We start from the raw sequence: 14,836 nt of genomic DNA on the forward strand, positions 1-14,836 counted from the left end.
CTGCGGTGGAGGTCACGTCGTAGGTTATCATCACAACATTCAAGGAGTTGAACGCGAACATCATTGCCGATTATCTGGGTCGCTGCCTTGTAACCATCCCATCTTCTGGTGAAATATTGCCAATCTTCACTGGTACCGCCGGTTTGGATACGAGGACGGCTGACTTTGTCCGGTTTGGCTGGTGCAATGGACGTGTGAGTCATGGCGTGGATGGAGAGCTGGATAGCAGCAACGGCATTGTCAGTGCTGTCAGTAACGTAGACACAGCTCGGGAAGGGGCAGACTGCAGCAGGCATCTTCAGATGAGTTGATTGTTCATAAACAAGGATGTATCAATCGAATGCAGGTTTATTAGCAACAACGATGAACAATCAATCTGCAAGACAAAGAAAGCGATGGTAGATATTAGAATAAGATAATAGATACAGAATATGCAAATAACAATGCGCAGTATTACACAAGATGAGAACGCAATAGAGAACAGCACCATACAAGAGTTGTCTAGATACGACATTCCCCTGTAGTGCCAGAGTGCCGGGAATGTCTATGAAGATCCCGCGCCTGAGCATGGGAGTCTTTGAAGATCCCGCTCGATGTCCTCAGAATCGGCCTCCCTGCCGTCAGACGAGGCTCGCTGCCTGTCCGTTAGTCGGGACAGAGATGACGGCGCGGACAAGCTGGGCATCCGTGCAGTGTTGGGTCCTCTAGTGATGCCAAACGAGCCTCAAGCGTTGAGGCGATTCTGGCCAGCGGGGTTCGCCGGCCCCGCTGAGTAGACACGCGTAGGCGGGATTCCGACGAGCAGCAATCGGGGCCGCCGGCCTCGCAGAGTAGGGCCCGCGATGGGGGCAGCGCGCGCGATTCGCGCGTTGAAGGGGTTCCATCCAGCGGTGGTCGGATACACCGGCGAAGTGAAGCATGTTAGACAGGGGAGTCATGTGCACACGCGCAGAAAATCACATCTCGTGCTGGGCACGCAAATCCATGAGGACTCCGATTCTCGCATAAGCAGCCGCTAGCGTTTCCCGTAACCGAGGCAGTCACAGCCAGACTCGCACCTTCGGCTCCGAGCACATCCGTCGACCCAACAGGGTTTCAGCTATAGGACGTTTCCCAGTAGCATCGTTCTCCAGGCGTCTTGCTGGAGTTCGTCACACCTGCTCCGGCGTTCAGACCTCGGGAGAGCAGTACGTGCTCAGACGGCATAGTTCCTGAACGAAATGCTTGAGGGGTTCCAATGCATCCGGTCTCATCGTGGCAGACTGGTAGCGAGAGTAGTTGGCGCTCCGTGGCTAGAGCTGGACCGGCGGGTCCTCCGCTGGTCGTTCTTCCCCGAGGTGGGCAGTCGCAGGAGCGTGGGCATCATCGCGATTCCGAACGATGTCAGGAGAGGACCACGATTAATTGTTGTAAAATCAGAGGTACAACATTGTCTCAAGTAGAGTTTAATCGTGATCGATCTCAGGTAGCATCTAAAAATAGAATCAACATTCATAGTATTCGTATTACTTCAGGTACATACAGGTAATCTTGAGTCAAGCGAGCATGTAGCACACAATACAGAATCCTTACCATTCTACGGAAGCCCGGAGGTGCTTTCGAGTGGCACAGAACTGCCCTCTACGTGGAACGACAGTCTCTTTATAGTCAGCCACGGAGGAGTCACATAGTGGCAACTCGTAGAATAACATCAGGGTCGTAACTTAGGACAATTTCATCATACCTATAACTTCAAAGGACTTGCAATATCATGTATTATGTAATATAGTTATATCACAAATTTTTAAGACAATGGTTTTCAATTACCTTTGTTTGTTGCTTTTATATAATCCTGAGCACTATTTTGAGGCCTTTAATGGATTCCTTGACCCAGAAAACATAGGATTAGCATATTTAATTAAGTTTCTAGGTTGACTAGAAGCCGAGATAGCACAAAATATGTATTTTATGGCGGCCATTTTGAAAATCCAAAATGGCGGCCATGCATGTGTCTGTGCAAATGCCAACATTGATTTTCGGATTCTCCATACTATGCTGATTCCAAAAATGTACAGGTTTGCTAATCTCCCAAAATTTTGAACGAAATTGTATTTGTTGACATAGTGAACCTGACCATATAGAGGTGTAACGTTTTTCCGTATTTCCAAGATGGCGCCTGCACCACGTGACCTATTACATCACACTCATCATTCAAATATTCTACAGGAGGAGGCGCTTCTATGGTGACAATTTCGTGTCCATCGTACCAAGAATTGCAGAGAAAAAAAACAATTCGTTCTGATCGAATCAAGCCTTGAACTTGTCGGATTATGACGTCACAAATAGGGTACCGATGACATCAAAATGAACAAATCTTATTCCCCGTGGGGAGTGTTGTCCTTTTCTCCGGAAGTGCACGTTGACGACGGAATCTGAATCACAAACGACTGACTGCACGTTTCTTGCACATCATGCCTTTGAGAAACAGAAGACGGCGACGTCGTCACGGTCGGTCCGGGACACGTCGTCACCGTGCTCAAAGCATTCGAAGGAGAATCCGCAAACATCGAGAATTAGCAGGTAAAGCTCGCAACGATCCCCAGGGATGACGTCACAACACGATTATTGATAAAACGCGCACGAATACGAGACGGTGGGTTACAAGTTAAAATATTTTCATATCCATTCCCGATGGCGGCATTGGGTAAGTTTTAGGGGTCGCACACAAAATACGTCACTTTTTTGATACCCCTCCCCCTCCGTGACACCTGATGACGCTTCACACGACCCCGACCTCCTGCGCCTCAGGACCACACAGCAAAAAATGTCCACTTAATGAAGTTGCAAAATAAAAACTTGAGTCACACAGATTTTAAGAACATGCATTACAACAAATAAAACCCTGTGGGCTGTCTTAATTCCTTGATAGCTTGTACTCCAAAGTTTTCAAGTAGATGTGGGACTTTACACAAGTTTAAGTAATGACACATTGACTTGAGAATTGCCCTCAAAGACTTCAGAATTGACTTGAGACTTGCCCTCAAAGACTTCAAACTTGCCCTCAAAGACTTGACTTGAGACGTGACCTGTGACGCCCTCAAACACTTCAGACTTGCCCTCAAAGACCTGACTTGAGACTTGCCCTAAAAGACTTGAGACTTGACTTGAGACTTGCCCTCATAGACTTGACTTGAGACCTGACCTGAGACGCCCTCAAACACTTCAGACTTGCCCTCAAAGACCTGACTTGAGAATTGCCCTCAATGACTTCAGACTTGACTTGAGACTTGCCCTCAAAGACTTCAGACTTTCCCTCAAAGACTTGACTTGAGACCTGACCTGAGACGCCCTCAAACACTTCAGACTTGCCCTCAAAGACCTGACTTGAGACTTGCCCTCAAATACTTCATGCTTGACCTGAGACTTTCCCTCAAAGACTTGAGACTTGCCCTAAAAGACTTGAGACTTGCCCTCAAATACTTGAAACTTGCCCTCAAAGACTTGAAACTTGCCCTCAAAGACTTGAGACTTGCCCTCAAAGACTTGAGACTTGACCTGAGACTTGCCCTCAAAGACTTCAGACTTGACATGAGACTTTCCCTCAAAGACTTCAGACTTCACTTGAGACTTGCCCTCAAAGACTTCAGACTTGACTTGAGACTTGCCCTCAAAGACTTGACTTGAGACCTGACCTGAGACGCCCTGAAACATTTCAGACTTGCCCTCAAACACTTGACTTGCCCTCAAAGACTTGACTTGAGACTTGCCCTCAAAGACCAGAGATTTGACTTGAGACTTGGAAAAAGTTACTTGTTGACATCTCTGCCATCTAACTATTACGTCTGCAAAGGCATCGTTGAGGATTGCTGGAGAAAAAGCAAAATATTGAGAAAATACAAAGGAAGAGGGGAGAATATGGAGGAAACGAGGCCAATGTAAAGGGAGAAGGAGTTTGGTAGGATATCAGAGGAAAGAGAAGGGAGATGTGTAGGGCAGATAAGAGGACTTGTGTCCATCTTATGCTTTTTTATGGTGTATGCCATATGTAGAATGCCTTTTCGAAGGACGGAGATTTTTCCTTTCTTCCACCTTTGCTCATGCCCATCAGACAAAAGGGGGATACCGATAGTCATCGCACTCTAGGTAAAAAAAACCCGTCGGCCGATTGAACGAAAGCAATGGGAATGATCGGAAGGGTTACGAAACAAAGTCTTAATTTTCAAATATTGTTCTACTTTTACAAGTTAGTTGTTTCCTTGTTTGATTAATCATTACATCCTGGCCTCCAGAAATTGACATTGCCTAAAGTTGATATTTTGTTTCTGACACTTTTACATCAGGAGGTGAACGATACAAGATTAAGAATGCAGTCTTCAATGAACTGTATTCAATCATCAATTTTTATTGAGTTCGTCGGGAAGGCTGATGTGCCTGATTAAACGAAGAGATGCCACGTGACCCTTGATCAGCCTCCGAACAAGCCTGATGATTCAGAAAATTGAACTTCAAGATCATACAACTCCACTGAATGAACAAAGTTCTGCATCTCTTCATACCAATTACCTCTTCTAATTTAATTTACGAGTGGGGTCGCCCATGGGAATCCCACGGGCATGGTCGTGTGAGACATTTCGACATATTGAGTTAGATGCTGCACCTGCACATTCAGTTTCACAAAATGGTCACTGGCAATTTATCAGATGCACAAATGATGTCATCTACACAATGTATTTACTTCTGATAACATGTGAATGCATGTGCGTGCACACCCACACACACAGACACACACACACATTCACACACACACACACACACACACACACACACACACACACACACACACACACACACACACATACACACACACATACACACACACACACACATACACACACACATGCACACACACACACGCACATACACACACACACACATACACACACACACACACACACACACACATATATACATACACACACACACACACACATACACACACACACACACACACACACACACACACACACACACACACACACACACACACATACACACACACACACACACGTACACCTACACATGTCCCACATGTATATATCCCACATCCCACATGTATGTACATGTTTAAAGTGTACGTGCCCTTCCCCCCCTCCATCCCCCACACGGCAACGCCGGGTACTTCTGCTCGTAACTAATAAAATAAAAACGAAGAAATATCTCTCGGTAATTTCCCGTCTGTTCATTTATTTATTTTACATATGTGAATTACACGTCCATGCACACGTTAAATGGAGTTTCCTTTTTCACACGTGAAATGAACACGTGAACCTTTACTTCCGGATAATAATGTTGAATGAAATAAGAACGAAGAAATATATGTCGGCATCATTGTTGACGTTTTTGTGACGACTGTCATCAAACGGAAAAGTAATATATTGTTGCGGATCCCGGGTTCGTCGACGTACAAAGGGGGGTTATGCCCCATTCCCCCCACGAACTCCGGTTCGAATTAGGCCGCCGACCGCGAGCAACTAGACTCGTGATTGACGGATTGCTAAGCAATTCCCGGATAAGCTCAAACTTTAGGGCCTTCCTTTGCCAGGATGCACCTTTCGCAATTGCGACACCATGTTTCCACATCCTTTGGCATACCTGGCCAATAACCCCGGGTCCTGGGCGAGCTGTAAAGTACGGTCTACACCCTGGTGTGCATGTCCGTCCGTCATGCACAAACTTGAGCACTTCTTCTCTGAGGCATTGTGGTAATATAATTTGGAACACTTCTCTACCGCCCCCTGGAGGGTAGATCCGACGATAGAGCACACCTTCCCTTTCCACCAGAGGAACCCACTGGCGAAACAACTCCCTACTTTCCTGACTCAGTTGTTCACATTCCTTTGGTTCTGGGGTTCGACCCTCCCTCCAATGTTTCCACACGGGACTAATTGCTGGATCTCGATTCTGCAAGGTGGATAAATCTAGCTATGAATAACCAGGCAGGGCAGAAATCTCATTTTTGTGAACTTCCTGAGAAACAGAGGAGTCAGCTGAGGGAGGATGACATAATGCAGGAGGGACAGCCATTCCTGGGGCAAACCGTTCAAGGTACTGCCTCGACAAGGCGTCTGCATTGCCATTATTATGACTTGAGCGGTATTCCAATGTATTGTTACGGACGCGGTTTAGATGTTATTTTGACCGAGCGGTTGGTATGACCGCGACCGAACAGTTATTCCCCGACTAGACCCCGATTCCACCCAGACGTTGACCAAATCGCGCTATGCTAAATCAATGATGGAAAGGACACAACGACTGGGATAGATGAAACGACGCCAGGGGTACAGTTCTCAAGACCTCCGGAGGAGGGTATAATTACAGTGGTGGAGAAAAGGGGGTAGATTACACGGCAGAGTGAGGTAAAAGACACAGAAGAGATGGGCACTTAATTACCGTCTTATCTTATCCCAGACAGACCACAGACAAACGGAACAAGGCTGACTTACACAGGGATTGATGGCAGGAAGGGACAGGTAGTCGATAGCACAAGGTGCACCTTGGCTCGGGGACAGGATAAAGCACGGTCCAGTCCAGAGATGCGGGGAGGCCTCACAGCGCTCGGAGGGTACGTCTTGCTTGCTCCAAGCTCAGCGCGCATCTGACGTCACCTCCCTCTTCCTGCGCATGCTCAGCGGGGAGTGACACGCCCTCGGCTGGTTGGCTCCGCCCCCCTGAGGCCGGTCCGCCACTTCCATTGGGTGCGGGGGTTACCGGGCTCCGCCCTTGACGAGGAGCTGACAGGGAGCCCCTATTTGGTAACCCCGTCGAGCACATGTTCAATGGCGGCTCGTTGGGAAGGCCTCATGCCCTCCCAACACCCCCTACCAACCAAGCCGGAGTGAGGACTCGCACTCCCTGTGCACGCCGCCGCCGTTGCTGTTGTTGTTGTTGTTGTTGTTGCTGAACCGTGAGGAAGAGCTGCGGGGAGGTATTGGGAGGTCCTAAACTTCCTAACGGTGCCATACAATCACATTCTGGTGCAACGAAGGGTCAGAATTAATGGAAACGAGTCCTTAACTGACATAGACTAAGAATAACTAGCAAGATGTCCTATAGTTGTCTTACATGAGATGCGGTGAACCTGGGCACGACATTTAATGGGGGAAATAGGGGGAGGTCGGGTCTACAGAGTGTTGTTTACAGAAAATGGGACTAGGGAATGGGGGATTGGGGATAGTTGGGAAGTATTGAGGAAATAGGGGAATATTTACAAGCGGATATGGATGGATGCAAATCCCATATCCGCAACATTGCACCCTTCTCTACCTCGGGGCGTCCCGACCCGATAAATTTTTACCTACTTTAGTGTGGCACTCAGATGTAGTTCCCTCTACTATTAACTCAACCCTGAGTGCGACAGTTTTACAGATGTTCACAAATGAGTAAATATGTCCCCCTGCGACGTTGCACCCTTCTCCTAACAGAAACACACCCACAGGATAACCGAATCGTGGAAAGCATCCTCAAACTAAACATACAGCCGGTAGGGAGCATCATTTATACAAGACTACACTGATATTTACACTACGATCCAGGACCTGTTCTTTGAGGAACACATGCAGATGTTATGCATAGGGAGAGCACGCATGCCAGCATCGATACACCAACCCACGAGTGCCCTGTGGCCCTACGGCCTTTAATAATGTGCAGAGCACCCCGTCCAAGCACCAAAAGCACCACCCCATTACGCACAGTCAGCACCATCCGGTGCACCAATAAAGTGTTCATAAAAATGCACAATCAAGTGTCCATGGTCACCGGTGGTGTCGCAGCCGGCCGATGTTCTGCCGCTGGTCTTGCCTTCTTGGAGTGCACTTGGCCTTCTGGCTTCTTTAGAAATAAAGAAAGGCGCCAACCGCGTCCATTTCTTAATTGTGGCCGTCAGGGGGCCAACTAAAAGTGGTTCACCTGTATGGCATAGGTGCCACGTTGACCCAGAGGTCCATCCACGGGTGGTGCTTGACCGCAAAAGAACTGCGGTCCATTGTGGGCGGCCACAAAAATTGCGGTCCATATGGTGTATCGATCCAGGCAGCAAGCAGCGGAAGTACAGGCCCACAACTGCGGAGCCAGCACCTCTCTCTCCTCTCTCTCTGCCCCAAAGCCAGATCCTCGGAGGTGGGAGACAAAAGAAGACAAGTGAGTAAGGTGGTAAGGGCGCAAAAGTGCACGCAATACAAGGTAATGCACACTGGGGGCACATGGGAACCAGGTGAGACAGGTACGTTCCTACCGTACGCCCCCCCCCCCCACCAGGTAACCTACATTGCCCCTCCCTTACACCTTACTGTATCCACAAAACACAACACTACCCATAAACATCTACTTTACACATCAGCAACGTCCCTACTGTCTTCCCCGTTCCTCCCATAAACGAAATTCGTCTTCTCTCCCTCCTAACCAATCAAATTTGCCATTTCCAACTCTCATTAAAATTTGCCATCTCCAACTCAACATCAAAATATGCCATCACCAATTCATCATCAGTCCCTCCTAAGGAGGGAGAGATGGAATCACCCCAATGTCTCATCCACGTCGTGATGCGTCTCACAAATCCACACAGCAATTCTCCTTTCCTGCAACACAGAACAAAGGAACACAGGTGTGGTGCCCACATTGTGGAACCCATTGCCCACATTTGAAACACGATGGAATAATATTTACCGATATGAACAGTGATGTGGCTTTCATTGAAATTCTACAAATGCTGTTTAGATTTTGATGATTTGCGTGTGATATGATTTAACGGATGTTTATATAAATCGTTTAAAATAAAATAAAAAGCCTTCAATTTCTGATATTTTGCCTTTTCATTTGGGCCTCCCAATTGAAGATTGCCCATAGGGCGGGTACCGTTGCTAGTAACTATATAATTTGTGAAATTCAATGCTTTGATTCAGCACCTTGTCAAACTAATCGTTTTAATTAATGAATCAATGGTTGGAAAAATATTTTTCTTTTGAAGCACGTCTTGGTTTCGTATTTTACAGGTAAATATAAAACGAGATGGTATTCTTCGAATACTTACCCTGCGCAGTCAACCTGGTGCGAGTCAACTTTTGTTTTTGAACGTTTTTTTTTACTTTGATCCAAATGGATGCCAGACCACGTGAGTGATGACATCATTAATTTATATTCTCTAATATAATTGTTGCAGAGATTACGCTGAATAAATTTCAAACTGATCAGACTAAGCATTGCCCTGTCAAATTATGACATCATAATTATGACGTCATAGTTAAACACATATTCCCCATGCGGAGTTCTTCACAATGAGGCACGTTTCAATATTTTCCATGGAGCAGTTATGGAGCTATTAGTCATGTTCACCATGTTTTTTCGTTCAAAAATTTTGGAGATTAGCAAAACTATACATTTTTGGAATATTCAGAGCATGAGAAATCCAAAAATTAATGTTAGCATTTGCGTAGACACATGCATTTGATTTTCAAAATGGCCACCATAAAATACATAATTTGCGCTATCTCGGCTTCTTGTCAACCTAGAATCTTATTTAAATATGCTAATCCTATGTTTTCTGCGCCAAGAAAACCATTGGTGGGGTCATTAGACTTATAATTCAAACACTTGCTTCACTTTTAGGACTTTCCAGATGTTCATGATACAAAAAATATTCCGCATATTCCTGAACGGTATAGACCTAGTAGATCCTGTGTATAGGACTTACAGTTCAATCTGATACTAACAAGGCTGCTTTATTGCTTTATAAACCCATAACTATTGTTGTAAAAGCAGAGATACAGCATTGTCTCAAGTAGAGTTTAATTGTGATCGATCTCAGGTAGCATCGGGAAATAGAATCAACATTCATAGTATTCGTATTACTTCAGGTACATACAGGGAATCTCTAGTCAAGCAAGCATGCAGCGCACAATACAGAATCTTTACCATTCTACGGAAGCCCGGAGGTGCTATAGAGTTACATGGCACAGAACTGCCCTCTGCGCGGAACGACAGTCTCTTTATAGTCAGCCGCAGCGGAGTTGCGTAGTGGCAACTCGTATAATAACATCAGGGTCGTAACTTAGGACAATTTCTTCACATTCTCCCCACGTTTAGAACTTTACTAGCAGGTCATGAACGGTAGACACATATTGATAAACAGCAGATGAATATATAGAAATGTGAAGAATCGAAATGCATCTGAAAGGATGTTACTGCCAGTCGAAACGTCCGGGCGTCGTCAATCCTGATGACAAGGTTACTGCAATTCAACCGCGCACTCATAGTCTGATTAGCAACCAGTTTGTGGATATATGTATATATATATTGTTACGGAACCCACCGTCGGCCTCTATTCCCCTTATCGAGGGGGGATTAATCCCCTCGTCTTATGACGGACCGATGTGGTCCCGGGGGTATGATGTCATGCCCGGTCAGCGCTGGGTAGGGTATTAGGCCCAACCGTCCTATGACCTAAATACCAGCGCCTCCCGGTACGCAAGAAAACACCCCCACCCCCCCCCCCCCCCCCGCTCACGGCCGCAGCGTAATGGACTGGTTGCGCCGAGCGAAGCGAACTGCGGCGTGATTCGTTTATCAAAGGGGCTAAACCCGATTCATATGTGTTGGCCGAATCGCGCCACGTGCACTCAATGTGGAAACCTCTGAAGCGACCGAATGTGAAGAAGAAGACAAGGTAGGAAGAACAGGAATTTATTATTATTTACACACAATCAAAAAGAACCAAGGAGAAGGAAAGATAACGAAAGTAACTGGAAGAAGAAGAAGAAGAAGACACAGTGCAAATATTAAATTATACTACAGTCTTACTTATACCCCAGGACAACATGAAAGACAGACGACAATCACACTTACACGGGGGATGAAGGCAGGAACGACTGGCAGGTGGATGGCTGGACGGATAAGGTGGGATCTCGGGGCGGGAAGGATGCGGGTCCGGTTCGTGTGTGCTCGATGGTGTGCAGCCACCGTTAAAGCTCAAAGCGCGGCGGTTCAAGCTGCGATGGCTCAAGCTCCGGTGGTTCAAGCTGCTGTGTCTGCCGCATCTGATGCATCCCTCTAATCTCTCCCCGCAGTCCTTCCGCACCTCCTTTTATCAGGTGCGTCGCGATCAAGCCGCCGGCCTCTTAGGAACGCCCATCGGTGAGCTCGCCTCGGCCTTGATTGGTCGCGAGGGCTCACCGATCCCGCCCCTCGAGGAGGCGTTGGCAAAGCCACGCCTTGTTCCTGGCGGTTTGCTGAATCCTCCCACCTTCGGCTCCGAGATGACCTCGTGTGCAATGGAGTCTTGGGGTAAAGGTGATGCCAAAAACCCCACCCAAAGTTACTGGCGCTTTGAAGAGGCCATGGGGGTGTCGAAGGGATCCTATCTTATTTAATTGACGCAACGCAATGAATTAGTGGACCACAGAGCCTTATACTGACATTTACTAAGGACATAACTAATGAGGGAAACTTTATGATTTGCTACGTGTGTGCGATGGCCTAACTAAGGACGACCTTTGACCTTTACAATTGGAGGTATTTACAAGGAATATTTACAGCACACAAAAGGGTATATTTTACAGCAAATTACACACATAGTTCCCAAATCCTCAACAATATATATATATATATATATATATATATATATACATATGTGGGGGTTCAGGCCCCCCCCCCCCCACCTCCCCCCTTGTGTTCTATTTATCGTTTGACCTATTACCAAGTATAAACAAGAAAATGTTCTGTTTTTGATTGATTTCTGTATACTCATAATACTTTCATGTTCTTTGGAAACCTGTTATCCCAGTATTAGGCTAAAGATGTTGCTCAATTACCAAAAATAACTAATTTGTATGTGTTGCTTTGTAAACCTTATCCATTATATTTCCTGTTAAAGAATTAAGTTACTGTGATGGCATGTTCTCTTACTGTCGAAATATTCCTTTGGAAACTTGTTATAAAAAGTTATATGCTTTGTAAATCCAGACCCTGATGATATAATCCCTCTGTGAAGACCAACCTATCTTTCCCAGTCCCCCTTAAAGGACTGCGTTATATCACTTTCATGTTTGACATTTTTACGACTTGCTGAACTCCCCCAAAAATCAGGTTTCTAGAAAGTAGTCAACATGTTGTTTGACCCTTTAATGACCTTGGAGACCACTCTGTCTTTCCTTTGTCTCGAGAGCTAAAACCACACCCCAATATTCCCTTTATAAAATGAAAGGCTTGACCGAATTATTTTAGAGCATCATGTTGGAACCCTGGTCCTTGTGGGCCTCAGTTTAAGCATTTTGCTTTCCACAAGCTTGTGTGTTTGATGAATCAAATAAATATCTCAGTTGTTCCTTCTCTCAATCATGAGTCTTGAGTCCTAAGTCACGGATCCATCAAATGGCGACCCAGACAGGACATCAGCTCCGGCAGACTCGGGACGCGGCTCCAGGCGAGAGTGAGTGGGAAAAAACACCAGCTGGTTTGATCGGTCTGGGTGAGGTGAGCCTTGGGTTTATTTTGTTATAGACTGGGATGTTAGGCTAAATTGGAACTCACTCTGTCGCTCGGTGTCGTTTGCCTGTTTCCTGCTTCGAGCCTGATCCTCGAACAAAATTTAAGAACGAGCCGTTTTTGGGCTCCAGAACAACTGAGCTGTTTATAGGATTCGTCAGGGTAACGTTACGGGACGGGAGAGTAAGGTGCCCCAAGAGGGCGCTGAGGATAAGGAATAAATTGGTTTCGTAAAGTAAGGTTAGAAGCGTCATAAGGACGCCGGCAAAAGTAAGGTACAGTTAGCATATATGTGGGAGAGATCTCTGATTAGGCGGCTATATGTAGGAGAGATCTCTCGGGAATAAGGAGTAAGGTTGCCTGATTACCTGGCGGTTAGCTGGACAGGTAAGATACGGTTAGCACACAGAAAGTTGAGATGAGGTGGTCGAACCTCTTCAGGAGTTATGTTAGAGAGCTGAGATGAGGTGGGCGAACCTCTAGGAGTTACACTAGAAAGCTATGAGTTAGGGTAGAAAGTTGTGGGGCGGGCGAGCCTCTAGGAGTTAGGGTAGACAGCTGTGCAGGCGGATGAGCCTCTTGGAAAGTGCAGGCGGTCGAGCCTCTCGATGGCCTGAGGAAGCAGGCAAACTAATTGCATGTGCAGGATGAGGCGATTAAGGAAATAAGATAGGTAAGCGAGCCAGGGAGCGACCAATGTCGCTCGTTGAAGATCAAGACCCGTGGAGGGGTTAGGTAGATCAAACCCCTACCCCCCAAGCCCTAAGCTCTGTCCCGGGGCTTCAGGCAACACCCCCTGCGCAGTGAGCCCCCACTGACCCCGCCCTTCCCCTGCTTCACCCTTCTCACCCCTTTCCTCCCCTTGTCCCAAAAATCCCCTTTTCCTCTGAATGAAATGAGACATATACGAATGAATGGGAATTGCTGCACAAGATGTTGAACAGGATTGTACAAGGTACGCGTGTGCATGAATCCACGTGTGCTGTAATGTACGCGGTTAGTATCAAGTTGGTCGGATATAAGGAAACGCATGAAATGCGAGCCGGTTTGACAGTCACGTGGTATGAGGAACATGAACGAATGTGGATTTTGATGACCACTTGATGTGCAACACCACTGTGTGGGCTTCCAATCATTGTGATTGGCCGCTTGCAGTGCGGGAATCCAGACCGGGATTGCCTATTCTGGCATCCATCCGAGGGTCCTGGTGATGTTCGGTAATTGACGTGTGTATTTTTATTTGTTTGGGACGAGAGGCGAACGGATGGTCTGGCGGTTCTTTTATGGTGTGCGAGCGGGCACATTGAAGTGTGTGAGGGGAGATTCAGTCGGCTTGGGGTTGGTGTAGACCTGGGTGTTCGTGAGAGGCCGCTGGTAAGGTGTGCGACAGGTACAGAGTGTGACAGGAGAGGATGCAATCAACGATTATATTGTGGCGGACACAAAAGCCCACTGGCCTGGTGACATCATTCCACGCACCAAGTGGGCGGTGGCCACGCCCGAGGGGTAGGCGTGGCCTCATGATATACCCCGGGCGACCAGCCCGGAGGCGTACAGTGTTACAGTGTAGTCTTACAATAAAGACGTTTATATGTTACCGCTTGTCCGCTTCCTCCTTGCTCACAAGCAGCGCGCGTAACGCCGCGCTTTACTGGTGACCCTCGACGTTGGATCTGCCGGAGCGATCCTTCCACACGCGACGCCATCGCCATGGCCGCCTTTGTCGAACTTCCGGAATTTTGGGAGGCTCAGGCCGAAGTCTGGTTCGTCCAGGCCGAAGCCCAATTTCAGCTTCGGCACCTCACCGGCGATGACACGCGCTACTGCCACGTCGTCGCCTCCCTCGGGCCCGGCACGGCCGCTCGAGTTGTGTCCGTCCTTCGCCACCCACCGGACGGCCACAAGTACGAGGCACTCAAGCGGCTACTCCTAGCCACGTTCAGCCTCACGGACGACGCACGGGCCGACCGCCTCCTGGATCTCCCCGAGCTCGGTGAGACGCGCCCGTCGGTCCGAATGGACCATATGCTGTCACTGTTGGGCGACGAAGCCCCCGGTTCGCTATTCCGGGCGCTTTTCCGTCGCCAACTTCCAGCGCAGGTTCGCCTCGCGTTGGCCGGGACCGGGCTAACGGAACCCCGAGCATTGGCGGCCGAGGCGGACAAGTACTTCGCCGCTTCGGACACGCGGGCGAGCGTTGGTGTGGCCGTCACGGCCTTCGACGCTGCTGTTCCACAGCATCATCTTCTACAGCACGCTGAGTTTCAGCAGCATGCTGATACGCACCTCGTGAACGCCGCCACGCCCCGCCCACCGCCGCGGC

Source organism: Myxine glutinosa, chromosome 4 (genome assembly GCF_964187855.1).
Source record: "Myxine glutinosa chromosome 4, kmMyxGlut1.1, whole genome shotgun sequence".
NCBI classification, from domain to species: Eukaryota; Metazoa; Chordata; class Myxini; order Myxiniformes; family Myxinidae; genus Myxine; species Myxine glutinosa.